The sequence below is a fragment of the Cyanistes caeruleus genome, chromosome 5, assembly GCF_971803275.1.
Source record: "Cyanistes caeruleus chromosome 5, bCyaCae1.hap1.1, whole genome shotgun sequence".
In the NCBI taxonomy this organism is placed as follows: domain Eukaryota; kingdom Metazoa; phylum Chordata; class Aves; order Passeriformes; family Paridae; genus Cyanistes; species Cyanistes caeruleus.
The window spans coordinates 73,150,848-73,164,702 of NC_141705.1; the positions used below are offsets into that span (position 1 = coordinate 73,150,848).

A 13,855-nucleotide genomic window follows, 5' to 3' on the forward strand; every position below is an offset into this window, starting at 1 on the left:
TATGGCCTCCCCCACCCCAAAGCAAGCCAGAGATGATTCTTAGCAGGGCAGATGGGTTTGGCTCACACTCTTCTCCTTGTTTACTTGTTTGTTTCAGGTGATTGAAGAATGGGTTTTCCCTTTATCTAATCTCAGCAGTTTGACTTTCAGTCCTAAGTCCCAGTCAGGTATTTTCAGGGAGGCCTCTTTGGTTGTAGCTTCTTTATACAGTTTTTGTTAAAACGAACTAAACTTTATATCAATGTTTGAGGCATGAACTATTTCAGTCTCTGACAATATAAAAGACCAGAATGTCAAAAGTTTCATTGGAAGATGTACAGAGGAGTGCTGCAAAGCTGAATTAGTCCAAATATTTTTGGACTACTACTACTACTACTACTGTTATGAATGCACTCAAAAGAGCGATATGGTTCAATCAGAGAAAAGTTTTATTAATTACAGCAAGCAAGCAATAAGCAATAGATCAGCGCTGGGCGACAGGGGAGCAGGAGGATTCCCGCTCCACGAAACTGCTGCGCATCTCGCTTCCGTGTTTCCCCTTTTAAGTGCCTCGGCTTCTGGGTTACGTGTCCTTTCTCTGGTGTCTCTGTGCATGCGTCTCTAGTTATTAGGGGGTCGTTTTCTGTTCTCTGGTGGTCGTGGGATGTAGGCTCCAAGTCTTCCTCAATCTTACTCTGCTGACCTTTTCTCACTGTTTTTCTTTTAAGGCTTATCTTGTCTTGGCATTCCAGGAGTCTCTGCTAGGCTGTTAATTATTATGCGAGCCTCAGTGATTTAGCGGCCTTCAACTTCCTCTCGATTTTACACACAAAGCACAATTTTGCAAAGCTATATCATATCTATATATTTAGGCGAACAAAAGAGTTTCTGTCTATTACAACTACTATTACTACTACTACTACTACTACTACTACTACTGCTACTACTTCAGTTTAATGTATTTATTCTAAACATGCGGAAGGCATATTTTTCTGGTCAAAAATACAACCTTCATATAAATAATGTAAGTACAGTCTTAGAGGCTCTTTCTATGAAGCAAAACAACCTGAGTTAAAAGCATTCTTCTTAAACATGCTGTTTCTGGAGCTGACCACAATTTTTTATGTGGAAATTGGAAGTTTATGCTTCATAGAAATACAGAGTGAGCTCCCAGGAGTAGAATACAAGATGGCTGAAGGCACTTTAACTTTAGATTTAACTGAATCTTGTTGACAAACAAAAACACCTCTGTTAGATTCTTCTCTTTACAAAGATCATGTTTTTCCCCTGAAACTTACAGCAATTATGCTAGTAGAGTTGAAACTAATTTCCAAGCAACTCCTAACAAATTGGTCTCAAAGCTATTTTATCTGAAGTTATACAAAGTAACTATTTCATAGATATGAGATTCCTAATAATGAGAATGTAGAAGATTACACTTTCATTATAACTGGGAGAGGGGAAGTGTAGAATATAGGATGGGACGGGGCAGGGTGGGTCTGACCCAGAATTTTTCAGAATCTCATGACAAAAAGAGATCTATGATTTTGAAGTAATTTGAATTTACATCCAGATGCTTTTGGTAGGAAGTCTCCTGCCTTTTTTTTTGATATTTGTCTAAGGATGTGTTTCAGCCTATAAAATTGGAAGGCCAAATTACTTTCTTTTTTCACCACTGCTACACCTGTGGAGCTACCTTCAGATCAGTTCTCTGTCTCCAGCAGTGGCTCATTGAACCCACCACAGCCAAATACAGACCACATTAGTAGCAGGAATATTTTTATTTGAGAGGATGGTATCAAAGGAGGTCAGTGAAGTAAACACCCCTAAAAGTAGACATAAAGAAAGGTTTGTTTTTCTATGTATATTGTTTAATAGGTGGAATGGTCCTTTAATACCATATACAAAACTGCAGAGTTTCTAAAATAAGTCAGCATGGACTACATCAACAACTGATCTGTGGACACTATAAATGATGTAAGAAGTTAGGAATAGGTTGCAGTGGAAACATAGGCTGTATCCTGTTTCCTATTTTCTTTCTCCTTTACCAATAGCAGGATTTTGCTCTAAACTGGCTGTGCTGTCCCATGGATCACATCTGATGTATAGTCACAGCCCACCTACCTCTCTTCCTCTTTCCGTTAGCCAATACTACAAGGGAAAACTGACCACTTTACATTGTTGTCTCTCCTTTTGGCCACAGTTTGCTCTAAGGACAGGATCAGGAAAGAAGAGAAAGTCTGAATTAATTTACTTACCTTTCATCTGTCACAACAGACACTGGATGCAGTCCTATCTCCCCATCAATATTTCTCCTATGGCACAGCAACTTGTGTAATCAAAACTCTTTTTAAGTTGCTCTTGAGATGAGTTTTGAAGGGGAGAATGTGCAATTCTAGGCAGCTCTAGAAAGAAATTATTTTCAGACAGGATTTTCTTCTGTAGACGATAAAGTAAACTCTTTCTTTGCCCGTGTAATTGATCCAAGATGGCCTGTCTGGGTAAACACTGAAGGAGGAGCAATTAGAAATAGTTGTTAGGGTGTGTGTAGTTTACATGTTGAAAATGCAAATCTAAACATAAGCTTGAAAATACAGCTTTCACAGGCAGAATGATGAGAAACTTTTTGAAGAACATAATTTAAAATTATTGAGGCTTCAAGTACATGCTTTGGCATCTTCCTTATGTCTGTCCTGCCATGCCAGCTTCATGCAGTGTTATATTCTTCCAAAAAGAAAACAAGAGTATGGATGCTAAATCTGAACCAGAATGCCTGTACAATTGCAGGCTGCATGGCTACTCAGGCTGCCTGAGAAAATAGCCTGGGAAAAATATGAGAAAGAATTAAAACAATTCTCAGAGATACTAAACAGCCTTGCAGGTATTGTTTTGCAGTCTTGTTTTCTCTTGCAGGAGAAGGCCAGGGGGGGTGATGGGCCCCCCTGACCAATGATGGTGATGTAGTACTTTGTTAACCAATGGGAGTTTCTTTTCTGTACTTTCCACGTATCGGTCTCTGGGACAGAGGTGAAGCAATAAACTAAGGAATTCTCCTGTTGTGACTCCCTTGAGAGTCAGTGTCGTTCTTTCTAGCCGTTCCCAATCGGAACGACACAAGAGTATTACAGGTGGGCCCAGTTATCTTAACTACAGGGTGGCTATACACATAAATGCTGAAATGGGCAGCATTTAGTTTAATGAGTTATTTAAAAAACAAAGAAACAAAAAAGAACCATGGTGTCTGTACTCTGCTTCACCATTTGTTTCTGTTTACTCACGTCAGTGGAGCTCAGTTTACATGATCCACCCCAACCAGAGGTCAGTAATATTTGACCAGAGAAGAGAGCTTTGCATAAATAAAAGGCACAAAAGAAAAGATTGTGCTGGATAAAGAAATATTCCTCCTAGAACTAAATTGCTTTCTTTTTTTTTTTTTTTTTTAATTTATTTCTTTACTTATTTTCTTTTTAATAATACCAAAAATGAGGGCAACTGTACTAAGAAGAATGCTTTTTTCCTTTCAGGTAAGGGTAACAGAAAATGATCCAACATTTTGGACCTGAGTGCCCTTTATTAAAGTCAAAGGCTTCTGGCTACAGTGAGTTATCAAGGCAAAACCTGTATGCTCTGTAATGTCCTTGATAAAGGTCACTTGAGACTAAATGTCAAACCATTTCCATCTCTTTACCTTAAGTAAAAACACTATTTCATCTATTAAGCTGTCTCAATTCATTTAGTGTTTCAAGGAATTATTTGGGTCCAGCATGCCCAGGGTATTTTTTTGTTAGTTTGTAACAAATGAAATGCTGAATTTGGAACAGGCAGCACCCTGGAGCATCTGCTTCATGCATTAAAGAGTAATGTCAGGCTGGTTGTCCGCCCCTGTTCAGGACTCACCTTGCTCATTTAGAAGTCAGGTAGAACAAAGAAGAAAGCTTCAGGAGAAACTCAGGCACTCATGAACTACAGGGAGTAGCATGGCACTAATACACAGCCAGTCTTTTTTCTGGCTGTCATCTATAAAGAGTTTTCACCAGAGGCCAGTTTTCTCTCATATATGATTCTCCTCCTGTGCAGGTACAATTCCTCTTGCCAGGTGTGACCTCCTCTATCAGTTGCCCTCACTAGTTTCTTAGGAACTTAACTATGGGCTTCTTTGCACCTGGTGAGAAGACTGTGCTCAATTTTCCAGCCACTGTTTATCAATAGCTGGGTTGGAGATGTCAGGGGTCAGTGAACATATTTGTAGCTTTTTCTTTGAGATAATATTTTTCTAAAGAATTTCTGATTGTTTAAGTAGAACGAATGTGCATTATTTAGTATTTTCAGTGGCTCTGGACAGGGTAGCTCAGTACCTGAGGGGGGCACTACAAGGGAGCTGAGACACTTTACTGAAGGGCAGATAGTCACAGAATCACAAAATGTTCTGAGTTAGAAGGGACCTGGAAGGATCATAGAAAACTTGATATGCATAGCTGGCAAACTAGGCTGTAACAGGTCATGACTGGAACAATTTGACTCTAACCATTTGTTTCCTTGGACTGTCGCTTCTTACCTGGGAGAAGGGACCAATCCTCACCTTTTGGGTAGCTGTAGAGAGTGATGAGGTCCCCCATGTTTCATTTTCTCCAGGCTAAACACTCCCAGGTTCCTCAGCCACTCATCCTCAGTCTTGTGCTCCAGACCCTTCTCCAGCTCCACTGCCCTTCCTGAACACACTCCCTCACCTCATGCAAACAGTGATGTGTACAGCAGGGTCCATAGTGCTTGACCGTTGGCTTGAACCCCAAAGTACCACATTTTTTAAGCTGAAAGAAGGCAGGTTTATATTAAATATTAGGAAGAAATTTTTCTCTGTGAGGATGGTGAAGTACTGAAACAGTTTGTAGACAGAAACTGTGGTTGTCCCATTCCTGGATGTTTTCAAGGCCAGGTTGGATGGGGCTCTGAGCAATCAGATCTAGTGGAAGGTGCTCCTGGGTGGGGGCTGGAACCTGAAAACTCCATGATTCTAGGATAAAAATGAAGAGGTCATAACCTCAGAAACTGACAAGATCTGTGTGTTTCCTGTGGTGAAGAGTAGAGATAGAACCTTGTTAGCATGAGTGCTGTAGCAGTTGGAGATTTTCAGCATATTAGTTATGAAAAGCTAAGAAAAGACTTTGGAGTAGCTGTCTGATGATTGGGTCTTTGGACCACAACAGGACCCTGAGAAGCACCTGAGAAAAACATGAGGCCATGGTTTCCTGCACCAGATAAATCATTCAGCTTCAGTTGAATGATAGGGCAGGAAAACTGCAACTGCAGAAAGAGCAGGAAAGGGTAAGTTCTTGACTAGCTCTTCCTTGTGAACTTCCTGCATTTTGCAGTCAGTGTGGGGAAAAAGGCTTTGCTTTGCTCTGGCCAGGCATGTTCTTGTTAACAGTTATATTTATGCCAAAGGAGGATTAGTTTTTCCTGATAGCTCTTCCTCTTTTCCCACTGACTACCTGACTAACTTTGTCCTCAGCAGAGATTCTGTTAAGGCGTGATTGGGGGATATAAATTTAATGTGGTAATTATTTTGATCAAATTAGCATACTTAATCTGGATTTGCAAAATGTCAGGGTGTCTGTTTTAAGCACTTCATTTCATCCAAGCCTGAATTTATGCTCATTTGCCACTTGACTTTATGTCATGGGGTGACTTTAAGATAGCTTTGGGAGCTAAGGAACTTGAAGCTGCTGGAGGCTGATGGGAGTTTTTTCTTCTGACCAATTATCGGTCATTTCTGAGAATTGGTGGTGGTTTTAACCATTGAGAAGTGAGACCAACTTGTGAACACCGCCTTAAGATGTAAATCCAGGGCTCTCTTATTCTCTTTGGTTTCCAGCCTCTGAGCCGGCCAGGCTGTCTTGGTTTGTAGTTTCTGTCGCTGCACTGAAACTTGACACCATGAATATCTGCAGCTTTCCAAGACTTTAACTCTTTTACTACCTGGATGAGACTTAAAGATTACTCCTTTTTCCCAGAGAGACATAGAGAGAGAGACAATCAACATGAAGAAGACATCATAAAACCGTCAAAGACAGTGAAGAAAAGAGTTAAGTTTTAGATGGAGAAGAGAGAATAAGGAGATGCTTTATAAGCTAAAATATTTTTCTGTTAAAGCTATGGAGATGGACAATAGTGTTCTGGAAAAACTGCTTTAATTCATGACAGAGTATATTAGGAGGAATGGAGTGTTCAAAGTGTGGATTTTGAGCAAACAGTAGAGAGTAGTTGTGATACAGTGAGGTGTTGGAACAGAGGGGGAGAAGTAATAGTTGAAGATTTGGGGCCGCTTGAGGCAAAGAGAAAACGTCTGTTTCCAGAGAGGCTCACAGAGACAGATAAAGAGAACTTTTGCCTTTAACTCATCCTTAAAAATGACATCCCTAGACTCATTGAACCATACACACGTCAGAGTGATGTGAAATGGGAGGAGTGAACAGATGACAGGATTTCCGGGCAACTGGCATCAGAGAAATAGAAAACTATAACAGAAATAGTTTTCTTGTGAGAAACTCCATGGATTAGCAGGAGAAGACTTCTGTTTCTCTATAAAGACTAATAGAAAGACTATAGCAAGAATTGTGACTGTTTTAAATACCAAAGTTCCAAAGTTTTTTTTTTAATCTCTATGTTGTCATGTAAACAAGGGAATGGTTAGGTAGTGGGAGAAAAAGGGGCTTTCTGGAAGTTTTATTCTGGTTTTGTTATTCTTGTAGTTTGTTAATAAACTTTCTTTATTTCTTTTAAGTTTTAAGCCTGTTTTGCTCTTGTTCTAATCCATATTTCACAGCAAGAAATAAGTAAGTTTTCTAGTAATTTTTTAGTTACTGCTTTAAAACCATGACATTTATTTGGTGTGTTGGCCAGGAAACGAAATTAACATCTAAACCACTACACTTCAGGAATGTACTTGGCAGTTCTCTTATTCTGATATGTGAAGCGAGTCCTCAGTTAAAATATATAATGTAATTGTGGATAAATATTCATGAATAAAATCTATAGGTGGGGGTAAACTGTTCCTGAAAGGAACACAGCAAGGTATTCCAGGAAAATCAGAATGAATTTTCAGTGTTCTTAGGAACCTGCTTTGAGAAATCACTTATTCTCTTAATCCTGATTCACATAATTTTCCATTTCGTTGGAAACCTCTCTCTTTCCATGGTTCTTGATTTCTGTTGAACTCAAAAATTAAAATTAGTACCTACATGACAATTCAGTTATAAAATACTTAATGCTGAAGTCAGAATTATCGAAGTTGGTTGTCACTAGTCTAGTCCAATTCTGATTTTATCAATGCTACTGTCTGGTTTTAGTTCTAGTCAGGTTTGCATTGGACTACTGCAAGCTGCATTTGAAGATACTGTCCTGAAAGATCAGTTTTACTAGTTTGAAAGCAAACCAGTGAGACTCTGAGTCAGAACTACAATTTAATAGGAATATTAAAATAAATGCAATAGTAAAAAAACACTAACTCAGAGTCAGAGTACAACCTGACACCCTGGTGGCCAGGGTGTTGGTAGCAATCTGATTAAATGGTGGCTGCAGTCCTCCTGGAGTGACAGATGTGGTTCTGTTGAAGCAGTGATCCTGTAGAAGGGTGTGGTTTCCCTCTGAAGGTCCAGTGGTAGTGTAGAAGGATCTGGTCTTCCTCTGGGAATCCAGTGGAAAAAAAAAGGCTGCTTGTGGTGTTCCAAAACTCAGATTATATCCAGGTAGGAATGCTCCAGGGTGGAGCATCTCACAATGGGATGATGTAATTTTATCAGTCCTGCAATGAGATTCAATGGCCCATTAACAGAAGGTATGCCCCTGAGAGGAGGATGGATCATGGAAGGGATAAAGAACACTGCCCTACCTGGTATAAGCAGATAGTGATAGAATACACACTTTTGGTTTCATCTCCCATTGCAACTTAAGACAACAGTATGTAGATTTATTCTAGAGACTAAATAGAATTCCTACTAAAAAAAAAAAAAGGATTGCAGTGCAAGGTGCAAGTCACTCAAGTCCATTCCTTTTGTTGCTAAAAAGACAAGTATAGCTAAGAGTATACTCATGATTTTATGTTTAGTTTGCATTCACCTACCTTTGAAATAATGGCATATAGAATTGTTTAAAATCATATTTCTGATAAATCTCATGACGGTACAATAAAGTGGAAGAAATAAAGTTCACAAGAACCTGCAGTAACATAGTCTAGTATGTTGAGACAAGACCAATACAGGGACAAGTAAATGGAGTGCTATTAAAAACAATATTTATGCTTTCAGAATATTTTGCTTTTGCAGGAACTACTGATCTGTCTACATCTAGTTTGCTTATATCAGATAGGATAAGAGGTCTGGACTCATTTGTACTATCTAAGCAGATTGCACAAGTTAGATGATGGGAGACTTTTTGCTATGAAAAATAACATACTATACAAGATTCCTTTTCTCTCTTGGAACAGGATGTGACCTCCTCCTTTCACCCTCCATTAAAGACAGCCTGTCTGAGAAAAGCAGTGAGCCTGGAAAGTTTCTGGGGTAGGAATCATTTCTGGGTAATGGGGAGATTGTCTAGTCCTGAGGCACGGGCCAGCTGAACCAATGTGAAAACACATCGGGCTTGGTGAATGTAAAAGGGAATTTTTGTTACATAAAAAAGCTCCAGGGCAGTGTTTTGCATGATATCAAGGGAAGTTAATATATGACAAGTAACTCACCCAAAAAAAGAAGAGAAAAGGTTATACAAAGGACCTTTTTGTATCTCCCAGGGCAGCACTATGTCCATGTTGCACTGTGACAGAAGTGTCAGCTTCTACAACTAAAAGTTCTTCTGTAAAAACCCAAGGGAAGGAACACTGATTCTCCTTTAACAATGTGGTTGTAAATGATTTTAAGGTAATCAAAATTGCCTAAGATTTTTTGATTTGCTTGCACTACTTCTGGCTGGTTGTCTAAATTTAATGGAAATGTCTCAGATCCAAATGTTTAATAATCTCCTGGGTTGTCTGTTTCAACAATATGGCTATTTCAGCAATAAAGCGACAATTAGAGAATTGCAAACCACATGATCAGATTTCACTCTATCCTTCCTACTTTGGAAATAGATTACTAATGTAGAGATATATTTTCAGTTTACTGCTTGCAGATGTGACATCAGAGATAGCTCTTCATTGTCATGAAGAAGCAAATTCGCAGAAAAATTACATTAAATAACAATAAGAGTGATAATTTTTTCTAGGTGTGTGGTTTGCATTTTAAGGCAAAATTATTGCATTTCTGTCATCTAAAGATGAGGTTTTTTAGAAGATATAAGTGATGAACAGATTGATTTTTACCAGAGACAGTAATTTTTGTTACCAATATGTGAGCACAATCAAGTAGTGCTAAATGCTTTTGGAAATTCCACCTATCCTCCAGTATAGTGTAGTGTGACTTAAATTATATATTCATTTACTGTGTCCTACTTACATCATGAGCTAATTTGGTGACTGATTTTTCACATCTATGCAAGTTTGAGTGTTTTTATTTACATAAGTATCAACAATAGCTTTAAAACTGTCTCTTATTGTCTTTGTCCCATTAAAAAAATAAGATTTTTTTTCCTAAATCACTTGGGTATTTAATGAATCAGTATTTCCCTCCTCTCACTTCTCCCTGTTTAAAGAATACAATCTATTTGCTGAATTCATTTTAGATCTAACTAACTATCTCATTTTTCAGCCTCAGTTCTTCACATAAATAAAATTAAACGACAAAATACTTCAAATGTTAAACACATGAGAGGAAAAGCCATATTCTTACTGTCTTGAAGTATAACAGAATGGTTCATTAACGTCTGGAACTTCAGTCAAAAATTAATGTCTGAAGGTAATGCCTTATTCAGCAAGACTTTAACATTGTCTGACTGGTTTTTTTATGCTGCAATCCAAGGTGCACTCAGCCCCCTTGATAGGCTCCCAAATCCATCAGCAGTGTTTGGATAATGACCAAAGAACAATGTGTGGTTAGATAGGACGCTCTTCCAGAGTGGAATAAGGCTATATTCTCCACAATAGGATGAATTGGCAGTCAGGTCTATAAAGAATACTTTAATAATATTACTTTGGCTGAGTATCTGTGACCTCCCCTTTTTTCCCTTTCTATAGTACTCATTTTGGCAGAGGTCAGTAAATTCTTGGCTCCCACAAATTTTTTTAAAGTGTCACATTTAAAACAAGTTTTGAAGGAATGAGCTGCCCCAGAAAGGATTTAGAGCCTTCATTTTTCTTCAGACACATATTCAAACTCTGAGACAATTAAATATGGATTGAAGAAGAAAGTCAATAGCAGTGTCACTAACATGGAAAAGTATCTTCAGGTAATATGTAATCTTGTTCTAAAGGACGTCTGATATTTCTGTCTTAAAGGTCATTTATTTCAATGCAATTTAATTTATTTCTTTTCATCTATTAAAAAATATTTAGAAATTAGTATTGATCACGAGGATTAAAATGTCAGATTTTGTAATTTAAAACAACTCCTGTTGCTAAAATACATACAGCTGTAATAGCATATAATAATGGAAAAATTATTTTTTAGATGCCATTAAATATATGAGAAAAAGTGATCATTTACAGCAAGAAAGATTGGTGAAAGTATAGCTCATATTAGATTTTTACTGTTCTATGATGTGTACAAAACTTTCACTCATGTATATAACCCAGTGGAATACGGTGGATAAAGAAATGAAGGCTTCACCAAAAACAGTATTTTTTTCTTTTTTTCAGTTGAAAACCATTAAAAAAAATATTCATGAAATGTTAACAGTATGATTTGTCAAGGGAACAGCACATAGGTGGACTTTACAGCTGGGCTCGGATTCAGTATTTTTAAGCATTAATTACACACATCAATAGCTTCTTCTAGACTTGATAATGTCACTCACATAGTAACACCAAACATGGCCTTAAGTGCTTGGTGCTTGGCCATTGCAAGATAAAAACATTCATTCACATTTAATGATTTTAGGAAGTCTCTCTCCTTTTTTAAGCTTCACAGAATGTTTAGACTTCAAAGATTCAGACTGTTACGAGCTGGTTCTCATTAATGACTAATCAAATCCCTATTCCTGAATGTGTTACCTGCTGTTGGTGTAAGGCACAGCAGTAATAGTCCTGTTGGTGTTTTCAGACAGCGTCTGATCTGGAAAAATGTATTAAAATGACATGAAAAAGAATTCAGTATTAACTCCTCACTTTGAATATTGGGCTGTGGGACAGACATTGATTTTTATAAAATAATATTGGTTATTTAAATGTATGGTCCATTTATGACTAGACCTGGAAATACTAATGAGATTTAAAAATGTATGTTTAAAAACATATTCTGCCATATGTTTCAAATGGAGTGTCTCATTTTAAATAGTCCCTAAAGAGCCACTCATCTTAATGTGTGCAAGAAAGTAATTAAAAATTCAAGGCAGTAGATAAACCAGATTTAACATGTTTGCATCAGGTTTAAATTGTCTAGAATCCCAAGAACCACCAAACTGTATCCTAGAAGTGTCAATTCAACTAATTAATTTTTCTGAGCTGCAGGTGCATGTGAAAATAAATCTCTTAAGATTACAGGCAATGCAGAAAATTTTGCTTGGTTTCTTAAAAACCGGGACTCTTATTATCTTGTGGAGATAAATAGTCATAAATATTATTTTACTTAGGCTCTCTAATACACTAATACACTGTAATATAAGACCTTTTTTTAATGTGTATCTAGTACTATCTAGTTGTTGTTTCACAGCTTAGCAATAATTGTATTCAAGAGTGTCAAAACATTGCTCTGCAGAATCAAAATTGCTTGATAAACATTGCTTTGTGATTTATTTAGATGATTCTCCAAATAAAAGGTGGAAATATAAATATTTTATTTGTTTTATAGCCTTAAATTAGAAGTAATAAATATAAAATCAGGGGAAAAATAGGCAGTTGTAGGTGCTTGTAAGTAAAAATTCTGTGTTTGGCTAGTGTAGCAATATGAACTATAAAATTTAATTAGAAATTCATTTGGAGAAGTAATCCAATGTATCTGTAACTGCAATTACATTTGTAATTGTAATTTGTCCTAAGAATTGTCTTCCCTGTTGATATAGGGATGATGCTATCAGAACAGAGTATCACACTGTTCTTTTCTGAGATAGTATTTTTTCTTCCTAATGTTACTTGCATTAGTGGCCAGTAAATAGCAATTTTGTTCTTGTAGTAATAGAATGCTGTATAATAAGTATCTCTCTATGATGTCACCTGCACAGGGAATTTCCTGAAGACAAATAGTTATTGCTGAGCATAGTATCATGAATAAGAAAGATAAGAATTTTTTATTTTGCATTCAATTCACAACCCAAACTATGCTAAAGCTATGATCTTTGTTAGATGGTAAGACATGTTGACAAAAATCTCTTGTTTCAATGACTTCTTCAACATGCCCCATTCCTGGAAATGTTCAAGGGCAAGTTGGAAGGTGTTTGGAGCAACCTGCTTTACAGAAAGTGTTCCTGCATGGGAGTTGGAATTAGATGGTCATTTAGATCCCTTCCAACCCAAACCATTTTGCAATTCCATGATTTGTTACAAGAAACATAAAGCATTGCAGTCAGGGAAACAGCAATATTTCTTACATGACATAGACATTTCTGATTTTTTGTTAAAATGTCTTTCTTGAGTCAGTGAACTACATTTTGCTCTATAGCTTCCCTGGATTGATGGCTTGTTAATAGACATCTGTGTCTCACTGAAAAATTCACTGTAGAAACGAGGAGCTATTACTAGTTCCTAACTGCATGACCTCACAGTGTTTTCTACATCATTTAATCAATTTTTTTAATAACTTCACATCTCAAAATGATCCATTTGCCTTGCTCCTTCTTGAATTTACAGTGCATCTTCTATCTGCATCAGCAGGAAATGTATCAACATACTTTACTTTTTCTGTCAAGATACTTAATGATTTTTCACAAGAGTGATTCTTGAAGAACCATATCAGAAATGCCCCCTAGCCCCAGTTTCTTATAACCTTTACCTCCACGTCACCCAGATCCTTATCCATCTTACAATTTTCCTACCTGTTCTGCATATTCCCTATGTTTCCTAAATTAATATTTTCCTATGTGCCATAGTGCTTAATTTTGGATGGAGATCAAATTTCCCCCAGTTTCCCCCAAATATATACCTTTTTTCTAGAGAATAGGTTTCACAAAAGACTTAGTCTGCCCAGGCATTTTTTCTTTGTCAGAATATTTGCATGCTTGCATAAGAAAATGATATTGAGATGAATCCACCAAGAAGAGTCAGTTGAAGTTCTTCTGTCCAGAACACTAGGACAACTGTTTCTGAAAACTGTGCTGAAGGATTTAATTCTCTCCAGAGTTATGTGCTGAATACAGATTACTTTAAGGATGAAAAGAAACTTGTATGGCATGGGTTGCAATTCAAAATCTGTGTTTCTTTCACTGGTTTTAGTATTTTGCAGAGATGGAAAATAAAGTTCCCAAAAAAGTTAGTTACTACCCCATAAAGACAACAATCCAGGGTGCGCCCTTTCCTTCTCAATTTTTCTTTTCGTGAAAAGTTTCCGGAGTGGGAGGAATTTAACATTGTAGGAGGTCATAGAGAAAGTTATCATCATACCCTTCAGGGTAACTCAAATAATTTTCTCTCTTCACAGTCTCTTTCTGATCTACTACAGCTTCCTCAAAATCTGTATAAAAACTGTACCTGATGTGGAAGTTTTCATCTGAGCACTGAGATAAATACTGCAGGAGGGGCAAGGAAAAGATGTGCCTTCCTTTCATAAATCCATGTTGGTTAGGCTTTATCCCCTGG

General features: G+C 37.2%; 2 long non-coding RNA genes across 2 annotated transcripts in view; both read right to left on the reverse strand.

The window, feature by feature from the left end:
- Positions 1-414: 414 nt before the first annotated feature.
- LOC147653248 (uncharacterized) lies at positions 415-6,747 on the reverse strand. Its single transcript, XR_015287167.1, has 3 exons — positions 4,559-6,747; positions 2,238-2,487; positions 415-745 (listed from the first exon to the last, which is right to left on the reverse strand). It is a non-coding gene; the product is annotated as an uncharacterized LOC147653248 (long non-coding RNA).
- Positions 6,748-7,480: 733 nt separating this feature from the next.
- Positions 7,481-13,855, reverse strand: part of LOC111928963 (uncharacterized) — a 38,858-nt gene continuing 32,483 nt past the window's right edge. The window contains exon 4 of the long non-coding RNA XR_015287166.1: positions 7,481-7,780. This is a non-coding gene — a long non-coding RNA (uncharacterized LOC111928963). The remainder of the gene's footprint in view (positions 7,781-13,855) is intronic.